This window comes from Xenopus laevis, chromosome 2L (genome assembly GCF_017654675.1).
Source record: "Xenopus laevis strain J_2021 chromosome 2L, Xenopus_laevis_v10.1, whole genome shotgun sequence".
Lineage (NCBI taxonomy): Eukaryota > Metazoa > Chordata > Amphibia > Anura > Pipidae > Xenopus > Xenopus laevis.
In genome coordinates, this window is record NC_054373.1 from 189,978,550 (window position 1) to 189,999,468 (window position 20,919).

At 43.5% G+C, this 20,919-nt stretch overlaps 1 non-coding gene and 15 pseudogenes across 1 annotated transcript; all 16 read left to right on the forward strand.

Annotated features, from left to right (window-relative positions):
- Window positions 1–7,421: 7,421 nt before the first annotated feature.
- On the forward strand, window positions 7,422–7,540 carry LOC121400288 (annotated as a pseudogene).
- Window positions 7,541–9,213: 1,673 nt separating this feature from the next.
- Window positions 9,214–9,322, forward strand: LOC121400124 (annotated as a pseudogene).
- A 429-nt stretch (window positions 9,323–9,751) lies between these two features.
- On the forward strand, window positions 9,752–9,860 carry LOC121400123 (annotated as a pseudogene).
- A 1,119-nt stretch (window positions 9,861–10,979) lies between these two features.
- Window positions 10,980–11,098, forward strand: LOC121400098. Its single transcript, XR_005965558.1, has one exon. It is a non-coding gene; the product is annotated as a 5S ribosomal RNA (ribosomal RNA).
- Window positions 11,099–12,446: 1,348 nt separating this feature from the next.
- On the forward strand, window positions 12,447–12,565 carry LOC121400291 (annotated as a pseudogene).
- An 84-nt stretch (window positions 12,566–12,649) lies between these two features.
- Window positions 12,650–12,758, forward strand: LOC121400108 (annotated as a pseudogene).
- Window positions 12,759–13,577: 819 nt separating this feature from the next.
- On the forward strand, window positions 13,578–13,686 carry LOC121400295 (annotated as a pseudogene).
- A 1,530-nt stretch (window positions 13,687–15,216) lies between these two features.
- Window positions 15,217–15,335, forward strand: LOC121400258 (annotated as a pseudogene).
- An 83-nt stretch (window positions 15,336–15,418) lies between these two features.
- On the forward strand, window positions 15,419–15,527 carry LOC121400120 (annotated as a pseudogene).
- Window positions 15,528–16,334: 807 nt separating this feature from the next.
- On the forward strand, window positions 16,335–16,443 carry LOC121400109 (annotated as a pseudogene).
- A 1,223-nt stretch (window positions 16,444–17,666) lies between these two features.
- LOC121400267 lies at window positions 17,667–17,785 on the forward strand (annotated as a pseudogene).
- Window positions 17,786–17,859: 74 nt separating this feature from the next.
- Window positions 17,860–17,968, forward strand: LOC121400116 (annotated as a pseudogene).
- Window positions 17,969–18,743: 775 nt separating this feature from the next.
- On the forward strand, window positions 18,744–18,852 carry LOC121400114 (annotated as a pseudogene).
- A 1,331-nt stretch (window positions 18,853–20,183) lies between these two features.
- On the forward strand, window positions 20,184–20,302 carry LOC121400281 (annotated as a pseudogene).
- An 83-nt stretch (window positions 20,303–20,385) lies between these two features.
- LOC121400214 lies at window positions 20,386–20,504 on the forward strand (annotated as a pseudogene).
- Window positions 20,505–20,587: 83 nt separating this feature from the next.
- On the forward strand, window positions 20,588–20,706 carry LOC121400115 (annotated as a pseudogene).
- The last annotated feature ends 213 nt before the right edge of the window (window positions 20,707–20,919 follow it).

Below are 20,919 nucleotides of genomic sequence, written 5' to 3' on the forward strand. Positions count from 1 at the left end.
GTGTGAATGGGGGAGGATGTTGGGATGAAAGGGGGGGTCAATGGGAGAGGATGTTTGGGTGAATGGGGAGGATGTGGGGTGAATGGGGGAGGATTTTGTGGTGAATGGGGAGGATGTTGGGGTGAATGGGGGAGGATTTTGGTGTGAATGGGGAGGATGTTGTGGTGAATGGGGGAATTTGGGGTGAATGGGGGAGGATGTTGGGGTGAATGGGGAGGATGTGGGGTCAATGAGGGAGGATTTTGGGGTGAAAGGGGAGGATGTTGGGTGAATGGGGGAGGATTTTGGGGTGAATGGGGGAGGATATTGGGGTGAATGGGGGAATTTGGGGTGAATGGGGGAAGATGTTGGGGTGAATGGGGGAGGATGTTGGGGTGAATGGGGGAGGATTTTGGGGTGAATCTGGGAGGATGTTGGGGTGAATGGGGGAATTTGGGGTGAATGGGGGAAGATGCTGGGGTGAATTGAGAAATTTGGGTGAATGGGTCAAGATGTTGGGGTGAATGTGGGAGGAAGTTGGGGGTGAATGGGGGAGGATGTTGGGGTGAATGGGGGAGGATGTTGGGGTGAGTGGGGGAGGATTTTGGGTTGAATGGGGGAGGATTTTGGGGTGAATGGGAGAGTAGGTTGGGTTGAATGAGGGAATTTAGGGTGAAGAGGGGAAGATGTTGGGGTGAATTTGGGAGGAAGTTGGGGTGAATATGAGAATTTGGGGTGAATGGGGGAGGATGTTTGGGTGAATGGGGAGGATGTTGGGGTGAATGGGGGAAGATGTTGGGGTGAATGGGGGAGGATCTTGGGGTGAATGGGGGAATTTGGGGTGAATGGGGGAAGATGTTGGGGTGAATGGGAGAATTCTGGGTGAATGGGGTAGGATGTTGGGGTGAATGGTGGAATTTGGGGTGAATGGGGGAGGATGATGGGGTGAATTGGGGAAGTTGGGGTGAATGGGGATTCGGGGTGAATGGGGAGGATGTTGGGGTGAAGGGGGGAATTATGGGTGAATGGTGGAGGATGTTGGGGTGAATGGAGGAATTTGGGGTGAATGTGGGAGGATGTCAGGGTGAATGGGAGAATTTTGGGTGAATGGGGTAGGATGTTGGGGTGAATGTGGGAGGAAGTTTGTGTGAATGGGGGAGGATGTTGGGATGAAGGGGGGGTCAATGGGAGAGGATGTTTGGGTGAATGGGGAGGATGTGGGGTGAATGGGGGAGGATTTTGTGGTGAATGGGGAGGATGTTGGGGTGAATGGGGGAGGATTTTGGTGTGAATGGGGAGGATGTTGTGGTGAATGGGGGAATTTGGGGTGAATGGGGGAGGATGTTGGGGTGAATGGGGAGGATGTGGGGTCAATGAGGGAGGATTTTGGGGTGAAAGGGGAGGATGTTGGGTGAATGGGGGAGGATTTTGGGGTGAATGGGGGAGGATATTGGGGTGAATGGGGGAATTTGGGGTGAATGGGGGAAGATGTTGGGGTGAATGGGGGAGGAAGTTGGGGTGAATGGGAAAATTTGGGGTGAATGGGTCAGGATGTTGGGGTGAATGGGGGAGGATTTTTGGGTGAATGGGGGAGGATGTTGGGGTGAATGGGGGAATTTGGGGTGAATGGGGGAGGATGTTGGGGTGAATGGTGGAATTTGGGGTGAATGGGGGAGGATGTTGGGGTGAATGGGGAGGATGTGGGGTGAATGGGGGAAGATTTTGGGGTGAATGGGGGAGGATGTTGGGGTGAAAGGGGGAATTATGGGTGAATGGTGGAGGATGTTGGGGTGAATGGGGGAATTTGGGGTGAATGTGGGAGGATGTCGGGGTAAATGGGAGAATTTTGGGTGAATGGGGTAGGATGTTGGGGTGAATGGGGGAATTTGGGGTGAATGGGGGAGGATGTTTGGGTGAATGGGGAGGATGTGGGGTGAATGGGGGAGAATTTTGGGTGAATGGGGAGGATGTTGGGGTGAATGGGGGAGGATTTTGGGGTGAATGGGGGAGGATGTTGGGGTGAATGGGGGAATTTGGGGTGAATGGGGGAGGATGTTGGGGTGAATGGGGGAATTTGGGGTGAATGGGGGAAGATGTTGCGGTGAATGGGGGAGGAAGTTGAGGTGAATGGGAAAATTTGGGTTGAATGGGGGAAGATGTTGTGGTGGATAGGGGAAATTGGCGTAAATGCAGGGTGAATGGGGGAATTTGGGGTGAATGCGGTGGGATATTGGGGTGAATGGGGTAGGATTTTGGGGTGAATGGGGAAATCTGGGGTGAATGGGGGAGGATGTTGGGGTGAATGGGGGAATTTGAGGTGAATGGGGGAATTTGAGGTGAATGGGGGAGGATGATGGGGTGAATTGGGGAAGTTGGGGTGAATGGGGATTCGGGGTGAATGGGGAGGATGTTGGGGTGAAGGGGGGAATTATGGGTGAATGGTGGAGGATGTTGGGGTGAATGGTGGAGGATTTTGGGGTGAATGGGGGAGGATGTTGGGGTGAATGGGGGAATTTGTCGTGAATGGGGGAGGATGTTGGGGTGAATGGGGGAATTTGGGGAGAATGGGGAAGATGTTGGGGTGAATGGGGGAGGAAGTTGGGGTGAATATGAGAATTTGGGGTGAATGGGGGAGGATGTTTGGGTGAATGGGGAGGATGTTGGGGTGAATGGGGGAATTTGGGGTGAATGTGGGAGGATGTCGGGGTGAATGGGAGAATTTTGGGTGAATGGGGGAGGATGTTGGGGTGAAAGGGGGAATTATGGGTGAATGGTGGAGGATGTTGGGGTGAATGGGGGAATTTGGGGTGAATGTGGGAGGATGTCGGGGTGAATGGGAGAATTTTGGGTGAATGGGGTAGGATGTTGGGGTGAATGGGGGAATTTGGGGTGAATGGGGGAGGATGTTTGGGTGAATGGGGAGGGTGTGGGGTGAATGGGGGAGGATTTTGGGGTGAATGGGGAGGATGTTGGGGTGAATGGGGGAGGATTTTGGGGTGAATGGGGGAGGAAGTTGGGGTGAATGGGAAAATTTGGGGTGAATGGGGGAAGATGTTGTGGTGGATAGGGGAAATTGGCGTAAATGCGGGGTGAATGGGGCAATTTGGGGTGAATGCGGCGGGATGTTGGGGTGAATGGGGTAGGATTTTGGGGTGAATGGGGGAATTTGGGGTGAATGGGGGAGGATGTTGGGGTGAATGGGGGAATTTGAGGTGAATGGGGGAGGATGATGGGGTGAATTGGGGAAGTTGGGGTGAATGGGGATCGTGGTGAATGGGGAGGATGTTGGGGTGAAGGGGGGAATTATGGGTGAATGGTGGAGGATGTTGGGCTGAATGGTGGAGGATTTTGGGGTGAATGGGGGAGGATGTTGGGGTGAATGGGGGAATTTGTCGTGAATGGGGGAGGATGTTGGGGTGAATGGGGGAATTTGGGGTGAATGGGGGAAGATGTTGGGGTGAATGGGGGAGGAAGTTGGGGTGAATGGGAAAATTTGGGGTGAATGGGGGAAGATGTTGTGGTGGATAGGGGAAATTGGCGTAAATGCGGGGTGAATGGGGCAATTTGGGGTGAATGCGGTGGGATGTTGGGGTGAATGGGGTAGGATTTTGGGGTGAATGGGGGAATTTGGGGTGAATGGGGGAGGATGTTGGGGTGAATGGGGGAATTTGAGGTGAATGGGGGAGGATGATGGGGTGAATTGGGGAAGTTGGGGTGAATGGGGATCGTGGTGAATGGGGAGGATGTTGGGGTGAAGGGGGGAATTATGGGTGAATGGTGGAGGATGTTGGGCTGAATGGGGGAATTTGGGGTGAATGTGGAAGGATGTCGGGGTGAATGGGATAATTGTGGGTGAATGGGGTAGGATGTTGGGGTGAATGGGGGAGGATGTTGGGGTGAATGGGGGAGGTTGTTGGAGTGAATGGGGGGATTTGGGGTTAATGGGGGAGGATGTTGGGGTGAATGGGGAAATTTGGGGTGAATGTGGGAAGATGTTGGGGTGAATGTGGGAGGAAGTTGGGGTGAATGGGGGAGGATGTTGGGGTGAATGGGGGAATTTGGGGTGAATGGGGGAAGATGCTGGGGTGAATTGGGAAATTTGGGTGAATGGGTCAAGATGTTGGGGTGAATGTGGGAGGAAGTTGGGGTGAATGGAAGAATTTGGGGTGAATGGGGGAGGATGTTGGGGTGAATGGGGGAGGATGTTGTGGTGAATGGGGGAGGATTTTGGGGTGAATCTGGGAGGATGTTGGGGTAAATGGGGGAATTTGGGGTGAATGGGGAATTTGGGGTGAATGGGGGAGGAGGTTGGGGTGAATGGGGAATTTGGGGTTAATGGGGGAGGATGTAGGGGTGCATTGGGGAAGTTAGGGTGAATGTGGGATGCGAGGTGAACAGGGAGGATGTCTGGGTAAATGGGGAAATTTGTGGTGAATGGGGGAATTTGAAGTGAATGGGGAAAGGTTGGGGTTAATGGGGGAGGATGCTGGGGTGAATGGGAGAATTTGGGGTGAATGGGGGAAGATGTTGGGGTGAATGGGGGAGGAAGTTGGGATGAATGGGAGAATTTGGGGTGAATGGGGGATGGATGTTGTGGTGAATGAGTGAATTTGGGGGTGGATGGTTGAGGGGATTGGGGTGAAGGGGGGAGGATGTTGGGGTGAAAGCGGGAGGATATAGGGGTGAATGGGAGAATTTAGTGGGAATGTGGAAGGATGTTGGGGTGAATGGTGAATTTGGGGTGAATGGGGGAGGATGTTGTGGTGAATGGGGGATTTGAGGTTAATGGAGAATTTGGGGTGAATAAGGGTGGATGTAGGGGTGTAATGGGGATTTTGGGGTGAATGGGGGCATTTGGGGTGAATGGGGAAATTTGCGTTTACTGGGGGAAGTTGTTGGGGTGAATGGGGGAGGATGTTGGGGTGAATGAGGGAATTTGGGGTGAATGGGGGAGGATGTTGGGGTGAATGGGGGAGTATTTTGGGGTGAAAGGAGGAGGAGGTTGGGTTGAATGAGGGAATTTAGGGTGAATAGGGGAAGATGTTGGGGTGAATTTGGGAGGAAGTTGGGGTGAATATGAGAATTTGGGGTGAATGGGGGAGGATGTTGGGGGAGGATGTTGGGGGAGGATGTTGGGGTGAGTTGGGGTGGATTTTGGGGTGAATGGGGGAATTTGGGGTGAATGGGGGAGGATGTTGGGGTGAATGGGGAGGATTTGGGGTGAATGGGGAGGATGTTGGGGTGAATGGGGAGGATGTTGGGGTGAATGGGGAGGATGTGGGGTGAATGGGGGAGGATTTGGGGGTGAATGGGGAGGATGTTGGGGTGAATGGGGGAGGATTTGGGGGTGAATGGAGAAGGATGTTGGGGTGAATGGGGGAAGATGTTGGGGTGAATGGGGGAGGAAGTTGGGGTGAATGGGAAAATTTGGGGTGAATGGGGGAGGATGTTGTGGTGGATAGGGGAAATTGGCGTGAATGCGGGGATGTGGGGTGAATGGGGGAATTTGGGGTGAATGGGGGAGGATGTTGGGGTGAATTTGGGAGGATGTTGAAGTGAATGCGGGAGGATGTTGGAATTTGGGGTGAATGGGGTAAGATGTTCAGGTGAATGGGGAAATTTGTGGTGAATGGGGGAGGATGGTGGGGTGATTGGGGGACTTTGGGGTGAATGGGGGAGGATGTTGGGGTTTATGGGGGGAGTTGGGTGAATGGGGACATTTTGGGTGAATGGGGGTGTGGGGTGAATGGGGGAATTTCGGGTGAATGGCGGAGGAGGATGGGGTGAATGGGGAAGGATGTTGGGGTGAATGGGGGAGGATGTTGGGGTGAGTGGGAGAATTTGGGGTGAATATCGAAGGATATTTGGGTGAGTGGTAAATTTGGGGTGAATGGGGGAGGATGTTGGGTTGAATGGGGGAGGATCTTGGGGTGAATGGTTGAGGATGTTGGGTTGAATTGGGAAATTTGGGGTGAATGTAGGGTGAATGGAGAAGGATGTTGGGGTGAATTTGGGAAGATGTTGGGGTGAATGAGGGAGGATGTTGGAGTGAATGGGGGAATTTGGGGTGAATTGGGTACGATGTTAGGGTGAATGGGAGAATTTGGGGTGAATGGGGAGGATGTTCAGGTGAATGGAGAAATTTGGGGTGAATGGGGGGTGTGGGGTGAATGGGGGAGGATGTTGGGGTGAATTTGGGAGGATGTTGGGGTGAATGGGGGAGGATTTTGGAGTGAATGGGGGAATTTGGGGTAAATGGGGTAAGATGTTGGGGTGAATGGGAGAATTTGGTGTGAATGGGGGAGGGTGTTCAGGTGAATGGGGAAATTTGGGGTAAATGGGGGAAGATGTTGGGGTGAATGGGGGAGTTAGTTGGGTTGAATGGGAGAATGTGGGGTGAATGGGGGGGAGGATGTTGGTGTGAATGTGGGTAGGATGTTGGGGTGAATGGTGGAATTTGGGGTGAATATGGGAAGATGTTGGGGTGAATGTGGGAGGAATTTGGGGTTAATGGGACAATTTGGGGTGAATGGGGGAGGATGTTGGGGTGAATGGGGGAGAATGCTGGGGTGAATGGGGGAGGATTTTGGGGTGAATGGGGGAGGATGTTGGGGTGAATGGGGGAATTTGGGGTGAATGGGGAAAGATGCGGGGGTGAATTGGGAAATTTGGGTGAATGGGTCAAGATGTTGGGGTGAATGTGGGAGGAAGTTGGGGTGAATGGAAGAATTTGGGGTGAATGGGGGAGGATGTTGGGGTGAATGGGGGAGGATTTTGGGGTGAATGGGGGAGGATTTTGGGGTGAATCTGGGAGGATGTTGGGGTGAATGGGGGAATTTGGGTTGAATGGGGGAAGATGCTGGGGTGAATTGAGAAATTTGGGTGAATGGGTCAAGATGTTGGGGTGAATGTGGGAGGAAGTTGCGGGTGAATGGGGGAATTTGGGGTGAATGGAGGAAGATGTTGGGGTGAATGGGGGAATTTGGGGTGAATGGGGGAATTTGGGTGAATGGGGGAGGATGTTGGGGTGAATGGGGGAATTTCGGTGAATGTAGGAATTTGTGGTGAATGGGGGAGGAGGTTGGGGTGAATGAGGGAAGAGGTTCGGGTGAATGAGGGAATTTGGGGTGAATAGGGGAAGATGCTGGGGTGAATGGTGAAATTTGGGGTGAATGGGGGAAGATGCTGGGCTGAATGTGGGAAGATGTTGGGGTGAATGTGGGAGGAAGTTGGGGTAAATGGAAGAATTTGGGGTGAATGGGGGAGGATGTTGGGGTGAATAGGGGAGGATGTTGGGGTGAACTGGGGAGGATTTGCAACGTTTTCAAGGTTTTCAAAGTTTGATTTTTCAAAGTTTTCAAAGTTTCATTTTTCATTTTTCAGTTTCATTTTTCCACAGTGCCGCTGGAAAGTCAAGAAGCTGAAAAGTGCTGCTGTTCATCGCCTACGGCCATACCACCCTGAAAGTGCCTGATCTTGTCTGATCTCAGAAGCCATACAGGGTCAGGCCTGGTTAGTACCTGGATGGGAGACCGCCTGGGAATACCATGTGTCATAGGCTTTGCCAATTTTTCAAAGTTTTCAACTTTATTTTGCCACAGCATCGCCGACAAGTCATGGAGCCAAAAGGTGCTGCTGTTCATCGCCTATGGCCACACCACCCTGAAAGTGCCTGTTCTCGTCTGATATCTGAAGCGATACAGGGTCGGGCCTCGGTAGTACCTGGATGGGAGAACGCCTGAGAAGTTTTCAAAGCTTCTTGTTTTCAACTTTTTCAAAGTTTGATTTTTCAAAGTTTTCAACGTTTTCAAAGTTTGAGTTTTCAAAGTTTTCAAAGTTTGATTTTTCAAAGTTTTCAAAGTTTAATTTTTCAAAGTTTTCAAATTTTAACTTTTTTCAAAGTTTTCAATGTTTTCAAAGTTTGATTTTTCAAAGTTTTCAAAGTTTAATTTTTTCAACGTTTTCAATGTTTTCAAGGTTTGATTTTTCAAAGTTTTCAAAGTTTAATTTTTCAGTTTTCAGTTTCATTTTTCCACAGTGCCGCTGACAAGTCAAGAAGCCTAAAAGTGCTGCTGTTCATCACCTACGGCCACACCACCCTGAAAGTGCCTGATCTCCCAAGCGATACAGGGTCGCGCCTTGTTAGTACCTGGATGGGAGACCACCTGAGAATACCAGGTGTCGTAGGCTTTGCCAAGTTTTCAATTTATTTTTGCCACAGCATCGCCGACAAGTCATGGAGTCAAAAGGTGCTGCTATGGCCACACCACCCTGAAAGCGCCTGCTCTTGTCTGATATCTGAAGCGATACAGGGTCAGTTCTGGGTAGTACTTCAATGGGACAGCCTGAGAAGTTTTCAAAGCTTCATTTTTTCAAGGTTTGATTTTTCAAAGTTTTCAAAGTTTTCAAAGTTTAAGTTTTCAAAGTTTGAGTTTTCAAAGTTTTCAAAGTTTCATTTTTCAAAGTTTTCAAATTTTAATTTTTTCAAAGTTTTCAACGTTTTCAAAATTTGATTATTAAAAGTTTTCAAAGTTGAATTTTTCAAAGTTTTCAAAGTTTAATTTTTTCAAAGTTTTCAACGTTTTCAAAGTTTATTTTTCAAAGTTTTCAAAATTTCATTTTTTCAAAGTTTTCAACGTTTTCAAGGTTTGATTTTTCAAAGTTTTCAAAGTTTCATTTTTCCACAGTGCCGCTGACAAGTCAAGAAGCCGAAAAGTGCTGCTGTTCATCGCCTATGGCCACACCACCCTGAAAGCGCCTGGTCTCTTCAGATAGCTGAAGTGGTACAGGGTCGGGCCTGGGTAGTACCTGGATGGGAGACAGTCTGAGAAGTTTTCAAAGCTTCATGTTTTCAACTTTTTCAAGGTTTGATTTTTCAAAGTTTTCAAAGTTTTCAAAGTTTTCAAAGTTTGAGTTTTCAAAGTTTTCAAAGTTTAATTTTTCAAAGTTTTCAAATTTTAATGTTTTCAAAGTTTTCAAAGTTTTCAAAATTTGATTTTTAAAAGTTTTCAAAGTTTGATTTTTCAAAGTTTTTCAAAGTTTAATTTTTTCAACGTTTTCAAAGTTTTCAAAGTTTGATTTTTCAAAGTTTTCAAAGTTTCATTTTTTCAACGTTTTCAACGTTTTCAAGGTTTGATTTTTCAAAGTTTTCAAAGTTTCCTTTTTCATTTTTCAGTTTCATTTTTCCACAGTGCCGCTGACAAGTCAAGAAGCCGAAAAGTGCTGCTGTTCATCGCCTACGGCCACAACCCCCTGAAAGTGTCTGATCTCAGAAGTGATACAGGGTTGGGCCTGGTTAGTACCTGGATGGGAGACCGCCTGGGAATACCAGGTGTCATAGGCTTTGCAAAGTTTTCAACTTTATTTTGCCACAGCATCGCCGAAAAGTCATGTAGCCAAAATGGTGCTGCTGTTCATCGCCTATGGCCACACCACCCTGAAAGCGCCTGCTCTCATCTGATATCTGAAGCAATACAGGGTTGGACCTGGGTAGTACCTGGATGTGAGACAGCCTGAGAAGTTTTCAAAGCTTCATTTTTTCAACCTTTTCAAGGTTTGATTTTTCGAAGTTTTCAACATTTTCAAAGTTTGAGTTTTCAAAGTTTTCAAAGTTTAATTTTTCAAAGTTTTCAACGTTTAATTTTTTCAACGTTTTCAACGTTTTCAAAGTTTGATTTTTCAAAGTTTTCAAAGTTTCATTTTTCATTTTTCAGTTTCATTTTTCCACAGTGCCGCTGACAAGTCAAGAAGCCGAAAAGTGCTGCTGTTCATCGCCTACGGCCACACCACCCTGAAAGTGTCTGATCTCAAAAGTGATACAGGGTCGGGCCTAGTTAGTACCTGCATGGGAGACCGCCTGGGAATACCAGGTGTCGTAGGCTTTGCCAATTTTTCAAAGTTTTCAACTTTATTTTGCCACAGCATCGCCGACAAGTCATGGAGCCAAAAGGTGCTGTTGTTCATCGCCTATGGCCACACTACCCTGAAAGCGCCTGCTCTCGTCTGATATCTGAAGCGATACAGGGTCCTGCCTGGGTAGTACCTGGATATGAGACAGTCTGAGAAGTTTCGGTTTTCAAATTTTAATTTTTTCAAAGTTTTCAAAATTTGATTTTTAAAAGTTTTCAAAGTTTAATTTTTTCAAGGGTTTCAACGTTTTCAAAGTTTGATTTTTCAAAGTTTTCAAAGTTTCATTTTTTCAACGTTTTCAACGTTTTCAAGGTTTGATTTTTCAAAGTTTTCAAAGTTTCATTTTTCAGTTTCATTTCTCCACAGTGCCGCTGACAAGTCAAGAAGCCGAAAAGTGCTGCTGTTCGTCGCTTATGGCCACACCACCCTGAAAGCGCCTGCTCTCGTCAGATAGCTGAAGCGGTACAGGGTCGGGCCTGCGTAGTACCTGGATGGGAGACAGCCTGAGAAGTTTTCAAAGCTTCATTTTTTCAAGGTTTGATTTTTCAAAGTTTTCAAAGTTTGAGTTTTCAAAGTTTTCAAAGTTTGAGTTTTCAAAGTTTTCAAAGTTTGAGTTTTCAAAGTTTTCAAAGTTTAAGTTTTCAAAATTTTCAAAGTTTCATTTTTCAAAGTTTTCAAATTTTAATTTTTTCAAAGTTTTCAACGTTTTCAAAATTTGATTTTTAAACGTTTTCAAAGTTTAATTTTTCAAAGTTTTCAACGTTTAATTTTTTCAACGTTTTCAACGTTTTCAAAGTTTGATTTTTCAAAGTTTTCAAAGTTTCATTTTTCATTTTTCAGTTTCATTTTTCCACAGTGCCGCTGACAAGTCAAGAAGCCGAAAAGTGCTGCTGTTCATCGCCTATGGCCACACCACCCTGAAAGTGCCTGATCTCCGAAGCGATACAGGGTCGCGCCTTGTTAGTACCTGGATGGGAGACCACCTGAGAATACCAGGTGTCGTAGGCTTTGCCAATTTTTCAAAGTTTTCAATTTATTTTTGCCACATCATCGCCGACAAGTCATGGAGCCAAAAGGTGCTGCTGTTCATCGCCTACGGCCACACCACCCTGAAAGTGCCTGATCTCGTCTGATCTCAGAAGTGATACAGGGTCGGGCCTGGTTAGTACCTGGATGGTAGACCGCCTGGGAATACCAGGTGTCGTAGGCTTTGCCAATTTTTCAAAGTTTTCAACTTTATTTTGCCACAGCATCACCGACAAGTCATGGAGCCAAAAGGTGCTGTTGTTCATCGCCTATGGCCACACCACCCTAAAAGCGCTTGCTCTAGTCTGATATCTGAAGCGATACAGGGTCAGGCCTGGGTAGTACTTGAATGGGAGACAGCCTGAGAAGTTTTCAAAGCTTCGTTTTTTCAACTTTTTCAACGTTTGATGTTTCAAAGTTTTCAAATTTAAATTTTTCAAAGTTTTCAAATTTTAATGTTTTTCAAAGTTTTCAACGTTTTCAAAATTAGATTTTTCAAAGTTTTTAAAGTTTCAGTTTTTCAGTTTTCAAAGTTAAATTTTTCCACAGTGCCGCTGACAAGTGATACAGGGTCGGGCTTGGGTAGTACCTGGATGGGAGACAGCCTGAAAAGTTTTCAAAGCTTCATGTTTTCAACGTTTTCAAAGTTTGAGTTTTCAAAGTTTTCAAAGTTTGAGTTTTTAAAGTTTTCAAAGTTTAATTTTTCAAAGCTTTCAAAATTTGATTTTTAAAAGTTATCAAAGTTTAATTTTTTAAAGTTTTCAAAGTTTAATTTTTTCAACGTTTTCAACGTTTTCAACGTTTTCAACGTTTTCAAATTTTTATGTTTTTCAAAGTTTTCAACGTTTTCAAGGTTTGATTTTTCAAAGTTTTCAAAGTTTAATTTTTCAGTTTTCAGTTTCATTTTTCCACAGTGCCGCTGACAATTCAAGAAGCCGAAAAGTGCTGCTGTTCATCGCCTACGGCCACACCCCCCTGAAAGTGCCTGATCTTGTCTGATCTCAGAAGCGATACAGGGTCGGGCCTGGTTAGTAGGCTTTGCCAATTTTTCAAAGTTTTCAACTTTATTTGGCCACAGCATCGCCGACAAGTCATGGAGCCAAAAGGTGCTGCTGTTCATTGCCTATGGCCACAACACTCTGAAAGCACCTGCTCTCGTCTGATATCTGAAGCGATACAAGGGTCGGGCCTGGGTAGTACCTGGATGGGAGACAGCCTGAGAAGTTTTCGAAGCTTCATTTTTTCAAGGTTTGATTTTTCAAAGTTTTCAACGTTTTCAAAGTTTGAGTTTTCAAAGTTTAATTTTTCAAAGTTTTCAAATTTTAATTTTTCAAAGTTTTCTCAAGTTTAATTTTTTCAAAGTATTCAACGTTTGATTTTTCAAAGTTTTCAAAGTTTAATTTTTTCAACGTTTTCAACATTTTCAAGGTTTGATTTTTCAAAGTTTTCAAAGTTTAATTTTTCAGTTTTCAGTTTCATTTTTCCACAGTGCCGCTGACAAGTCAAGAAGCCGAAAAGTGCTGCTGTTCATTTCCTACTGCCACACCACCCTGAAAGTGCCTGATCTCGTCTGATCTCAGAAGCGATACAGGGTCGGGCCTGGTTAGTACCTGGATGGGAGACTGCCTGGGAATACAAGGTGTCGTAGGCTTTGCCAATTTTTCAAAGTTTTCAATTTTTTTTTTGCCACATCATCGCCGACAAGTTATGGAGCCAAAAGGTGCTGCTGTTCATCGCCTACGGCCACACCACCCTGAAAGTGCCTGATCTCAGAAGCAATACAGGGTCGGGCCTGGTTAGTACCTGGATGGGAGACCGCCTGGGAATACAAGGTGTTGTAGGCTTTGCCAATTTTTCAAAGTTTTCAATTTATTTTTGCCACAGCATCGCCGACAAGTCATGGAGCCAAAAGGTGCTGCTGTTCATCGCCTATGGCCACACTACCCTGAAAGCGCCTGCTCTTGTCTGATATCTGAAGCAATACAGGGTCAGGCCTGGGTAGTACTTGAATGGGACACAGCCTGAGAAGTTTTCAAAGCTTCCTTTTTTCAACTTTTTCAAGGTTTGATTTTTCAAAGTTTTCAACGTTTTCAAAGTTTAAGTTTTCAAAGTTTGAGTTTTCAAAGTTTTCAAAGTTTCATTTTTCAGTTTTCAGTTTCATTTTTCCACAGTGCCGCTGACAAGTCAAGAAGCTGAAAAGTGCTGCTGTTCATCGCCTACGGCCACACCACCCTGAAAGCGGTAGAGGGTCGGGCCTGGGTAGTACATGGATGGGAGACAGCCTGAGAAGTTTTCAAAGTTTCATGTTTTCAACTTTTTCAAGGTTTTCAAAGTTTTCAAAGTTTGAGTTTTCAAAGTTTTCAAAGTTTAATTTTTCAAAGTTTTCAAATTTAAATTTTTTCAAAGTTTTCAGTTTTCAAAATTTGATTTTTAAAAGTTTTCAAAGTTTAATTTTTCAAAGTTTTCAAAGTTTAATTTTTTCAAAGTCTTTAACGTTTTCAAAGTTTGATTTTTCAAAGTTTGATTTTTTCAACGTTTTCAAGGTCTTCAAGATTTGATTTTTCAAAGTTTTCAAAGTTTCATTTTCCAGTTTTCAGTTTTCAGTATAATTTTTCCACAGTGCCACTGACAAGTCAAGAAGCCGAAAAGTGCTGCTGTTCATCGCTTACGGCCACACCACCCTGAAAATATCTGATCTCAGAAGTGATACAGGGTCGGGCCTGGTTAGTACCTGGATGGTAGACCGCCTGGGAATACCAGGTGTCGTAGGCTTTGCCAATTTTTCAAAGTTTTCAACTTTATTTTGCCACAGCATCGCCGACAAGTCATGGAGCCAAAAGGTGCTGCTGTTCATCGCCTATGGCCACACCACCCTGAAAGTGCCTGATCTCAGGTGTCGTAGGCTTTGCCAATTTTTCAAAGTTTTCAACTTTATTTTGCCACAGCATCGCCGACAAGTCATGGAGCCAAAAGGTGCTGTTGTTCATCGCCTATGGCCACACCACCCTAAAAGCGCTTGCTCTAGTCTGATATCTGAAGTGATACAGGGTCAGGCCTGGGTAGTACTTGAATGGGAGACAGCCTGAGAAGTTTTCAAAGCTTCGTTTTTTCAACTTTTTCAACGTTTGATGTTTCAAAGTTTTCAAATTTAAATTTTTCAAAGTTTTCAAATTTAAATTTTTCAAAGTTTTCAAATTTTAATGTTTTTCAAAGTTTTCAACGTTTTCAAAATTAGATTTTTCAAAGTTTTTAAAGTTTCAGTTTTTCAGTTTTCAAAGTTAAATTTTTCCACAGTGCCGCTGACAAGTGATACAGGGTCGTGCTTGGGTAGTACCTGGATGGGAGACAGCCTGAAAAGTTTTCAAAGCTTCATGTTTTCAACGTTTTCAAAGTTTGAGATTTCAAAGTTTTCAAAGTTTGAGTTTTTAAAGTTTTCAAAGTTTAATTTTTCAAAGCTTTCAAAATTTGATTTTTAAAAGTTATCAAAGTTTAATTTTTTAAAGTTTTCAAAGTTTAATTTTTTCAACGTTTTCAACGTTTTCAAATTTTTATGTTTTTCAACGTTTTCAACGTTTTCAAGGTTTGATTTTTCAAAGTTTTCAAAGTTTAATTTTTCAGTTTTCAGTTTCATTTTTCCACAGTGCCGCTGACAATTCAAGAAGCCGAAAAGTGCTGCTGTTCATCGCCTACGGCCACACCCCCCTGAAAGTGCCTGATCTTGTCTGATCTCAGAAGCGATACAGGGTCGGGCCTGGTTAGTAGGCTTTGCCAATTTTTCAAAGTTTTCAACTTTATTTGGCCACAGCATCGCCGACAAGTCATGGAGCCAAAAGGTGCTGCTGTTCATTGCCTATGGCCACAACACTCTGAAAGCACCTGCTCTCGTCTGATATCTGAAGCGATACAGGGTCGGACCTGGGTAGTACCTGGATGGGAGACAGCCTGAGAAGTTTTCGAAGCTTCATTTTTTCAAGGTTTGATTTTTCAAAGTTTTCAACGTTTTCAAAGTTTGAGTTTTCAAAGTTTTCAACGTTTTCAAAGTTTGAGTTTTCAAAGTTTAATTTTTCAAAGTTTTCAAATTTTAATTTTTCAAAGAGTTTTCTCAAGTTTAATTTTTTCAAAGTATTCAACGTTTTCAAAGTTTGATTTTTCAAAGTTTTCAAAGTTTAATTTTTTCAACGTTTTCAACATATTCAAGGTTTGATTTTTCAAAGTTTTCAAAGTTTAATTTTTCAGTTTTCAGTTTCATTTTTCCACAGTGCCGCTGACAAGTCAAGAAGCCGAAAAGTGCTGCTGTTCATTTCCTACGGCCACACCACCCTGAAAGTGCCTGATCTCGTCTGATCTCAGAAGCGATACAGGGTCGGGCCTGGTTAGTACCTGGATGGGAGACTGCCTGGGAATACAAGGTGTCGTAGGCTTTGCCAATTTTTCAAAGTTTTCAATTTATTTTTGCCACATCATCGCCGACAAGTCATGGAGCCAAAAGGTGCTGCTGTTCATCGCCTACGGCCACACCACCCTGAAAGTGCCTGATCTCAGAAGCAATACATGGTCGGGCCTGGTTAGTACCTGGATGGGAGACCGCCTGGGAATACAAGGTGTCGTAGGCTTTGCCAATTTTTCAAAGTTTTCAATTTATTTTTGCCACAGCATCGCCGACAAGTCATGGAGCCAAAAGATGCTGCTGTTCATCGCCTATGGCCACACTACCCTGAAAGCGCCTGCTCTTGTCTGATATCTGAAGCAATACAGGGTCAGGCCTGGGTAGTACTTGAATGGGACACAGCCTGAGAAGTTTTCAAAGCTTCCTTTTTTCAACTTTTTCAAGGTTTGATTTTTCAAAGTTTTCAACGTTTTCAAAGTTTAAGTTTTCAAAGTTTGAGTTTTCAAAGTTTTCAAAGTTTCATTTTTCAGTTTTCAGTTTCATTTTTCCACAGTGCCGCTGACAAGTCAAGAAGCTGAAAAGTGCTGCTGTTCATCGCCTACGGCCACACCACCCTGAAAGCGGTAGAGGGTCGGGCCTGGGTAGTACATGGATGGGAGACAGCCTGAGAAGTTTTCAAAGTTTCATGTTTTCAACTTTTTCAAGGTTTTCAAAGTTTTCAAAGTTTTCAAAGTTTGAGTTTTCAAAGTTTTCAAAGTTTAATTTTTCAAAGTTTTCAAATTTAAATTTTTTCAAAGTTTTCAAAGTTTTCAAAGTTTAATTTTTCAAAGTTTTCAAAGTTTAATTTTTTCAAAGTCTTTAACGTTTTCAAAGTTTGATTTTTCAAAGTTTCATTTTTTCAACGTTTTCAAGGTCTTCAAGATTTGATTTTTTCAAAGTTTTCAAAGTTTCATTTTTCAGTTTTCAGTTTTCAGTTTAATTTTTCCACAGTGCCACTGACAAGTCAAGAAGCCGAAAAGTGCTGCTGTTCATCGCTTACGGCCACACCACCCTTAAAATATCTGATCTCAGAAGTGATACAGGGTCGGGCCTGGTTAGTACCTGGATGGTAGACCGCCTGGGAATACCAGGTGTCGTAGGCTTTGCCAATTTTTCAAAGTTTTCAACTTTATTTTGCCACAGCATCGCCGACAAGTCATGGAGCCAAAAGGTGCTGTTGTTCGTCGCCTATGGCCACACCACCCTAAAAGCGCTTGCTCTAGTCTGATATCTGAAGCGATACAGGGTCAGGCCTGGGTAGTACTTGAATGGGAGACAGCCTGAGAAGTTTTCAAAGCTTCGTTTTTTCAACTTTTTCAACGTTTGATGTTTCAAAGTTTTCAAATTTAAATTTTTCAAAGTTTTCAAATTTTAATGTTTTTCAAAGTTTTCAACGTTTTCAAAATTAGATTTTTCAAAGTTTTTAAAGTTTCAGTTTTTCAGTTTTCAAAGTTAAATTTTTCCACAGTGCCGCTGACAAGTGATACAGGGTCGGGCTTGGGTAGTACCTGGATGGGAGACAGCCTGAAAAGTTTTCAAAGCTTCATGTTTTCAACGTTTTCAAAGTTTGAGTTTTCAAAGTTTTCAAAGTTTGAGTTTTTAAAGTTTTCAAAGTTTAATTTTTCAAAGCTTTCAAAATTTGATTTTTAAAAGTTATCAAAGTTTAATTTTTTAAAGTTTTCAAAGTTTAATTTTTTCAACGTTTTCAACGTTTTCAAATTTTTATGTTTTTCAAAGTTTTCAACGTTTTCAAGGTTTGATTTTTCAAAGTTTTCAAAGTTTAATTTTTCAGTTTTCAGTTTCATTTTTCCACAGTGCCGCTGACAATTCAAGAAGCCGAAAAGTGCTGCTGTTCATCGCCTACGGCCACACCCCCCCTGAAAGTGCCTGATCTTGTCTGATCTCAGAAGCGATACAGGGTCGGGCCTGGTTAGTAGGATTTGCCAATTTTTCAAAGTTTTCAACTTTATTTGGCCACCGCATCGCCGACAAGTCATGGAGCCAAAAGGTGCTGCTGTTCATTGCCTATGGCCACAACACTCTGAAAGCACCTGCTCTTGTCTGATGTCTGAAGCGATACAAGGGTCGGGCCTGGGTAGTACCTGGATGGGAGACAGCCTGAGAAGTTTTCGAAGCATCATTTTTTCAAGGTTTGATTTTTCAAAGTTTTCAACGTTTTCAAAGTTTGAGTTTTCAAAGTTTAATTTTTCAAAGTTTTCAAATTTTAATTTTTCAAAGTTTTCAAAGTTTAATTTTTCAGTTTTCAGTTTCATTTTTCCACAGTGCCGTTGACAAGTCAAGAAGCCGAAAAGTGCTGCTGTTCATTTCCTACGGCCACACCACCCTGAAAGTGCCTGATCTCGTCTGATCTCAGAAGCGATACAGGGTCGGGCCTGGTTAGTACCTGGATGGGAGACTGCCTGGGAATACAAGGTGTCGTAGGCTTTGCCAATTTTTCAATTTATTTTTGCCACATCATCGCCGACAAGTCATGGAGCCAAAAGGTGCTGCTGTTCATCGCCTACGGCCACACCACCCTGAAAGTGTCTGATCTCAGAAGCAATACAGGGTCGGGCCTGGTTAGTACCTGGATGGGAGACCGCCTGGGAATACAAGGTGTCGTAGGCTTTGCCAATTTTTCAAAGTTTTCAATTTATTTTTGCCACAGCATCGCCGACAAGTCATGGAGCCAAAAGGTGCTGCTGTTCATCGCCTATGGCCACACTACCCTGAAAGCGCCTGCTCTTGTCTGATATCTGAAGCAATACAGGGTCAGGCCTGGGTAGTACTTGAATGGGACACAGCCTGAGAAGTTTTCAAAGTTTCCTTTTTTCAACTTTTTCAAGGTTTGATTTTTCAAAGTTTTCAACGTTTTCAAAGTTTAAGTTTTCAAAGTTTGAGTTTTCAAAGTTTTCAAAGTTTAATTTTTCAAAGTTTTCAAAGTTTCATTTTTCAGTTTTCAGTTTCATTTTTCCACAGTGCCGCTGACAAGTCAAGAAGCTGAAAAGTGCTGCTGTTCATCGCCTACGGCCACACCACCCTGAAAGCGGTAGAGGGTCGGGCCTGGGTAGTACATGGATGGGAGACAGCCTGAGAAGTTTTCAAAGTTTCATGTTTTCAACTTTTTCAAGGTTTTCAAAGTTTTCAAAGTTTTCAAAGTTTTCAAAGTTTTCAAAGTTTTCAAAGTTTGAGTTTTCAAAGTTTTCAAAGTTTAATTTTTTCAAAGTCTTTAACGATTTCAAAGTTTGATTTTTCAAAGTTTAATTTTTTCAATGTTTTCAAGGTCTTCAAGATTTGATTTTTCAAAGTTTTCAAAGTTTCATTTTTCAGTTTTCAGTTTTCAGTTTAATTTTTCCACAGTGCCACTGACAAGTCAAGAAGCCGAAAAGTGCTGCTGTTCATCGCTTACGGCCACACCACCCTGAAAATATCTGATATCAGAAGTGATACAGGGTCGGGCCTGGTTAGTACCTGGATGGTAGACCGCCTGGGAATACCAGGTGTTGTAGGCTTTGCCAATTTTTCAAAGTTTTCAACTTTATTTTGCCACAGCATCGCCGACAAGTCATGGAGCCAAAAGGTGCTGTTGTTCATCGCCTATGGCCACACCACCCTAAAAGCGCTTGCTCTAGTCTGATATCTGAAGCGATACAGGGTCAGGTCTGGGTAGTACTTGAATGGGAGACAGCTTGAGAAGTTTTCAAAGCTTAGTTTTTTCAACTTTTTCAACGTTTGATGTTTCAAAGTTTTCAAATTTTAATTTTTCAAAGTTTTCAAATTTTAATGTTTTTCAAAGTTTTCAACGTTTTCAAAATTAGATTTTTCAAAGTTGTAAAAGTTTCAGTTTTTCAGTTTTCAAAGTTAAATTTTTCCACAGTGCCGCTGACAAGTGATACAGGGTCGGGCTTGGGTAGTACCTGGATGGGAGACAGCCTGAAAAGTTTTCAAAGCTTCATGTTTTCAACGTTTTCAAAGTTTGAGTTTTCAAAGTTTTCAAAGTTTGAGTTTTTAAAGTTTTCAAAGTTTAATTTTTCAAAGCTTTCAAAATTTGATTTTTAAAAGTTATCAAAGTTTAATTTTTTAAAGTTTTCAAAGTTTAATTTTTTCAACGTTTTCAACGTTTTCAAATTTTTATGTTTTTCAACGTTTTCAAGGTTTGATTTTTCAAAGTTTTCAAAGTTTAATTTTTCAGTTTTCAGTTTCATTTTTCCACAGTGCCGCTGACAATTCAAGAAGCCGAAAAGTGCTGCTGTTCATCGCCTACGGCCACACCCCCCTGAAAGTGCCTGATCTTGTCTGATCTCAGAAGCGATACAGGGTCGGGCCTGGTTAGTAGGCTTTGCCAATTTTTCAAAGTTTTCAACTTTATTTGGCCACAGCATCGCCGACAAGTCATGGAGCCAAAAGGTGCTGCTGTTCATTGCCTATGGCCACAACACTCTGAAAGCACCTGCTCTCGTCTGATATCTGAAGCGATACAGGGTCGGGCCTCGGTAGTACCTGGATGGGAGACAGCCTGAGAAGTTTTCGAAGCTTCATTTTTTCAAGGTTTGATTTTTCAAAGTTTTCAACGTTTTCAAAGTTTGAGTTTTCAAAGTTTAATTTTTCAAAGTTTTCAAATTTTAATTTTTCAAAGAGTTTTCTCAAGTTTAATTTTTTTCAAAGTATTCAACGTTTTCAAAGTTTGATTTTTCAAAGTTTTCAAAGTTTAATTTTTTCAACGTTTTCAACATTTTCAAGGTTTGATTTTTCAAAGTTTTCAAAGTTTAATTTTTCAGTTTTCAGTTCATTTTTCCACAGTGCCGCTGACAAGTCAAGAAGCCGAAAAGTGCTGCTGTTCATTTCCTACGGCCACACCACCCTGAAAGTGCCTGATCTCGTCTGATCTCAGAAGCGATACAGGGACGGGCCTGGTTAGTACCTGGATGGGAGACTGCCTGGGAATACAAGGTGTCGTAGGCTTTGCCAATTTTTCAAAGTTTTCAATTTATTTTTGCCACATCATCGCCGACAAGTCATGGAGCCAAAAGGTGCTGCTTATCATCGCTTACGGCCACACCACCCTGAAAGTGCCTGATCTCGTCTGATCTCAGAAGCAATACAGGGTCGGGCCTGGTTAGTACCTGGATGGGAGACTGCCTGGGAATACAAGGTGTCGTAGGCTTTGCCAATTTTTCAAAGTTTTCAATTTATTTTTGCCACAGCATCGCCGACAAGTCATGGAGCCAAAAGGTGCTGCTGTTCATCGCCTACGGCCACACCACCCTGAAAGTGCCTGATCTCGTCTGATCTCAGAAGCAATACAGGGTTGGGCCTGGTTAGTACCTGGATGGGAGACCGCCTGGGAATACAAGGTGTCATAGGCTTTGCCAATTTTTCAACGTTTTCAATTTATTTTTGCCACAGCATCGCCGACAAGTCATGGAGCCAAAAGGTGCTGCTGTTCATCGCCTATGGCCACACTACCCTGAAAGCGCCTGCTCTTGTCTGATATCTGAAGCAATACAGGGTCAGGCCTGGGTAGTACTTGAATGGGACACAGCCTGAGAAGTTTTCAAAGCTTCCTTTTTTCAACTTTT